Source organism: Mus caroli, unplaced genomic scaffold (assembly GCF_978045245.1).
Source record: "Mus caroli unplaced genomic scaffold, Mus_caroli_1 scaffold_2, whole genome shotgun sequence".
NCBI lineage: Eukaryota > Metazoa > Chordata > Mammalia > Rodentia > Muridae > Mus > Mus caroli.
The window spans coordinates 162,983,150-162,988,092 of record NW_028227257.1 but is presented as its reverse complement, the minus strand read 5'-3'; the positions used below and the strand labels follow the sequence as shown (position 1 = coordinate 162,988,092).

Here is a 4,943-nt window from a genome sequence, read left to right as displayed (position 1 = left end):
TTTTCTTTTTTTGGCATTTTTTATTATTATTAGATATTTTCTTTATTTACATTTCAAATGCTATCCTGAAAGTTCCCTATACTCTCCCCCCCCTACTCACCCACTCTCCTGGCTCTGGCGTTCCCCTGTACTGGGGCATATAAAATTTGCAATACCAAGGGGCCTCTTTTCCCAATGATGGCCAACTAGGCCATCTTCTGCTACATATGCAGCTAGAGACACGAACTCTGTGGGTACTGGTTAGTTCATATTGTTGTTCCACCTATAGGGTTGCAGACCCCTTCAGCTCCTTGGGTACTTTCTCCTCCACTGGGGGCCCTATGTTCTGTCCAATACATGACTGTGAGCATCCACTTCTGTATTTGCCAGGCACTGGCATAGCCTCACACGAGACAGCTATACCAGGGTCCTTTCAGCAAAATCTTGTTGGCATATGCAATAGTGTCTGGGTTTGGTGGCTGATTATAGGATGGATCCCTGGGTAGGGTAGTCTCTGGGTGGTCCATCCTTTCGTCTTAGCTCCAAACTTTGTTTCTGTAACTCCATGTAGTATTTTCAAGTGATTCTTAAAAGGAACCATGAAGGTTTCTGTCTTGTAAAAATTAAAGCTACTGGCATGAAGTGTAAAGTCTGTAAAGTAGGCTGCTTCGTTTCTTCTTTGGAATGTACGAGAATTTGAATCACTAACAATTTTGGCTGTGTTTTCCATGCACATAGGCACATAGGCTGGAGTTAGCAGACAGCCACAATCCTTTTTGCCACAGTATGCTCACATTTGGCAAGCAGCAATGACATGGTCCGTCATTTTAGAACAATTGCCAAACAGCAAAGGGCACAAGCAGAGAGCATATCAGAGTCTCAGCCATCCTGCCCAGCACTGTCAATGCGATTCACAACATAGTATGCTGACAGAAAAAAATTCAAATCCCCTGTCCCAAGGGAGCCATGACTTCAGGGCAGCAGCATTGACAGAATCCATAGGATCAGCGTCATTAGCTTTGGGAAGATTTTGATGTCACTTTAAATGGTTTCTTCCTCAAGTCCAATAGAATGGATGCAGCACTGTATTTATACAACCAAAGAGATGTGCACACTTATAGTATAAACAAGAGTCTTTGCACAAAGTTCCAGCTATCAACAAGTCCTGAGTTTCCTGGAGTGCCTTCCAAGCCAAGAATGTTTTGCTTCTCAGGCTTCCACCTGGTGAGCTAAAATAACAATCTTGTTAATGAGAGCACAATAGGACTAACTGTTCTGTTTTGCAGTGTTTCCACAAGGCATACCTTTTAATTGCCTGGTGCTGGCAACTTAACAGACTGTAATGAATACATTGTTCCTCTTTTTTTTTTTTTTTCCTTGCACTCAGCCCCTGAATTTCTATCTACAGAGTGTAGAAAACCCTTGTAAGATGCTGAGAAAGCATTTAGAAAAGGGAAGGTTGGGTTTTTTTTGTTGTTGTTGTTTTTTTGTTTTTTTGTTTTTTTGACCCAGGAGGTTTGTCTTCATAGTTTGCATTCAGATGAGATTTGTTGGGGTGTCTGAAGCGTTTTCTGAACCAAAGAGAGAGAGAGAGAGACAGAGAAAGACAGAGACAGAGACAGAGATAGAGACAGAGAGAGACTAATTCGGAAACCTAAATCAATTTAATCTGTTTGCTTTGTTTGATGCAGCAGCTGTAGTGACACACCCTGAAATCTTCAGTTTCAAGGGCCTGAGCTTAAAAGAGAAGGATGCGGGCCGAGGTGCCTTGCTTGGATGAGGAAGGGAATCGGTTTTCAATTTCCTGTTGTGGACGTCTGGCATGACCCAAAAACTGCTTTGACTCAGACAAGGTAGATACCCCACACTTGCCCATCTCGCCTTTTATTAAATGGGAGCTTGCCAGGCGAAGCAAACATGAAAGAAAGGAAGGAAATTATTATCCTCACTCGCACGTTTTCACTGCGGGGGGGGGGGGATACCCCTGGGGTGAGGATGAAAGCAGAGGAAAGGTTCCTATTGGCCCATTCATGGTGACTGACATCCACCTGACCACGCCTTCAGCGCGTCCATAAAGCTCAGGAGTTCCATAGCAGGAGCTTTCCTGTTTATGGTTAGAATCGGCCCTCCTTTGGTGCTAATGATGTGCCAGTCAGTACCCATGGATGAATGTCCCAGAGCCTTCCTAAACAGCTCTGTCTCAGAAAAACCAGGATAGACTGACAGCATCTTTACAAGAACACCATTTGAGTGCATACAGATCAGTTTTCACAAAACTTAGTAGAATACTTAAGAGGTAAGCAGGTTCACTTGGTCTGTCTCCAAGTTAATCAAGAAATCAGGGAGGCTTGCCACAGGCTGATGAATGGGGAACATACCAGAGCTGGGTTCAAAGAGAAAGAAGTGAAGTTTGCCTATCACGGTACTTTAGTCAGGGGATCAGATAACACAATTTACTCCGGACTTGATCTGAAAGAAAAATAGGCTGGGCAATGTCAAAGAAGGAACTACTGAAAATTAAGAAGAGGCGGCCAGGCAGTGGTGGTGGATCCCAGCAACCAGGAGGCAGAGGCAGGTAGATCTCTGAGTTTGGGGGCAGCATGGTCTACAGAGCAAGTTCCAGGACAGCCAGGGCTACAAAGAGAAACCTCTTGAAAAACAGCGAGGGAGCAGGAGCGGGAGAGAGGGAGAACAGACAGACACAAGTTATCCACAGACTGGGGAGCTTCAGGGACAGACTTGTCTTTGCCCCTGGGCTGGGGCTATAGACATGCTATACTTTTTACTTGTGTTCTGGGAATCTAAATTCAGGACTTCCTGCTTTCCCAGAAGGCATTTTACCCACTGAGACATATCCCCAGTTCCTAAATATTGACTTTAAAAATCAAAACAAACAAACAAACAAACAAAGCTACCACAGCCTTATGTATTTGAAAAGAAGTAATCATTTACTGAAATTGAAACAACTATGTGACATTTTCACAGATCCATCCTTCCCTCTCTGAAACAGACTTTCTGTTCAGACCAAATGGTATGAACCTTATAGGCAAACACTTCTATTCCCCTCAACAGGGCTGATTCAGACAGATCCACTGGCACAAATACCTACTTCATGAAGGGCAGTTTTTGATGGGCAGTTTCATAATTCTTTTCTTCTTAGTTTTAAAATGTGCATTTTCGTGCATGTTTGTGTGTGTGTGTGTGTGTGTGTGTGTGTGTGTGTTGGTCAGAGGACTTGTGAGAGTCAGTTTTCTCCTTCCACTCTGTGGATTCTGGGGATTGAACTCAGTCATCAGTTTTGGCAGTAGGCATCCTTACCTACTGAGCCTTCTTGCCAGGCCCATGATCCTTCACTTCAAATATCAAATGTTCCTACTCACTGAGCGGAAGTGAGTAAAACCAAGAATATTGAAAGGATGGAGAGAGAACCTGAAATTTTCAGTCTCAAATATTAAAAACAAACAAAAACCACCCTGGATGTGGGGTTTTGGGATGGCGAGCTCAGGACAGCCCCTCCCTTTCTATCTTCTACTCTGCTCCCTGTCCAAGTGCACACCCAGCACCAGGGCAGATGCCCCTGCACCTCCTTTTACCTTGTCTTCCTCATTACCCCCATATAGAACTGAAATTCTTCCAGGGACAACAAAAATTGGATTTCATCCTCATGGCCACTGTGACGTTACCTTCCTCTATTGTCCCTGGGTCAACAATCCTCCTATATAAAGCTCCAAACGTGATTGAACAATGATAGTGGGTTCAAACCAGACATCTCTCCAAAATCAGCCATGGTCCTGTGCAGGTACACATTAACAACTGCCACCTCCACCCAAGCTTAGAACCCAGCTCTGGGGCATCCAGTTATCCAGGCTCGGAACCCAACTCTAGAGCATCCAATCATCCCGACTTGCATGGACTCCAGTGCAGTCAGCTATTGGTGTTAAAAAGACCCTGAGCTCACAGGTATGTCCATCTCTAGCTGTGGGCTGCTTGCCAGTCTCATGCAGGGCTCCTGAGTTTCTTTCCCTCCTAGCAGCAGGGCACAAGGCACCATTTGAAAGGCTTTTTCAATCTGAGAAACCTCCACTCATTGCCAAAGAGCAATGTTTCCAGTGTCTCCAACCTAGAACAACCAGTGCTCAGATTCAGAAAGTAATTCCTGCCGCTGAGTTGGAAGAATAGGGTCCCTTGGATTTTTGCATGGGTACTTTGAGCCTAGAATAATAATTATAAGTACCAGGTTTCCTTAAGTCCTACAGAAAGGGAAGTTAATCACCTGAGCAATGGAAAACACTAGGAAGCCAGGTTGGATTTTCATTCAAATCACAGAATCACTGGAAAGTCTCTTTCCTCTCCTTAAAATGGGGCCCATAAATCCCACCTCAAAGCTATTGTGGAAACAGGATTATGTAAAACAGTTAAGGACTTCCCTTCTCTGCACTGCCAGACACTTAACTGTGTTCCCCTTGCTACTATATCAACACCCTGCCTTCCTCCTTCTTCAACTCTTCCTGGGGAATTCATTTTGAGATGGTGTTTCCGTGTTTATAAGAAAATTACTAAATAAAGACAAGGATGGATGGAAAATGGAGCATTTCTTCTCTGGACACTTACCTGACTAACACCAGATCTCCCTCCTCCTCCTCCACTTCCTCCTCTCTCTCTTCTTCTGCATCTTCTTCTGCTTCTGCTTCTTGAATGTGAGTGTTTTGCCTGTTTGTTTATCCATGTACCTGGTGAACACCTGGTGCCTGTGGAGGCCAGAAGAGTGCAGCAAACCCCCTGGGACTGAAGTTACTGACACTCTGAACTGTCCATTGGTTGCTTGGAATCAAAACCAATTCCTCTGGAAAAAAACAATCGATGCTATTAACCTCTGAGCCACCTCCAGCCCCCTAACACTGGATTTTACTAGAAATCTCACTAATGCACAGTGAAATGCCCCTCATTAATGAATAATTCCCCAG

At 44.3% G+C, this 4,943-nt stretch overlaps 1 long non-coding RNA gene across 1 annotated transcript; it reads right to left on the bottom strand.

Moving 5' to 3' along the window:
* Positions 1–462: 462 nt before the first annotated feature.
* Positions 463–4,703, bottom strand: LOC147005965 (uncharacterized). The gene is made up of 2 exons (XR_015046564.1): positions 4,591–4,703; positions 463–1,208 (listed from the first exon to the last, which is right to left on the bottom strand). It is a non-coding gene; the product is annotated as an uncharacterized LOC147005965 (long non-coding RNA).
* Positions 4,704–4,943: the final 240 nt, after the last annotated feature.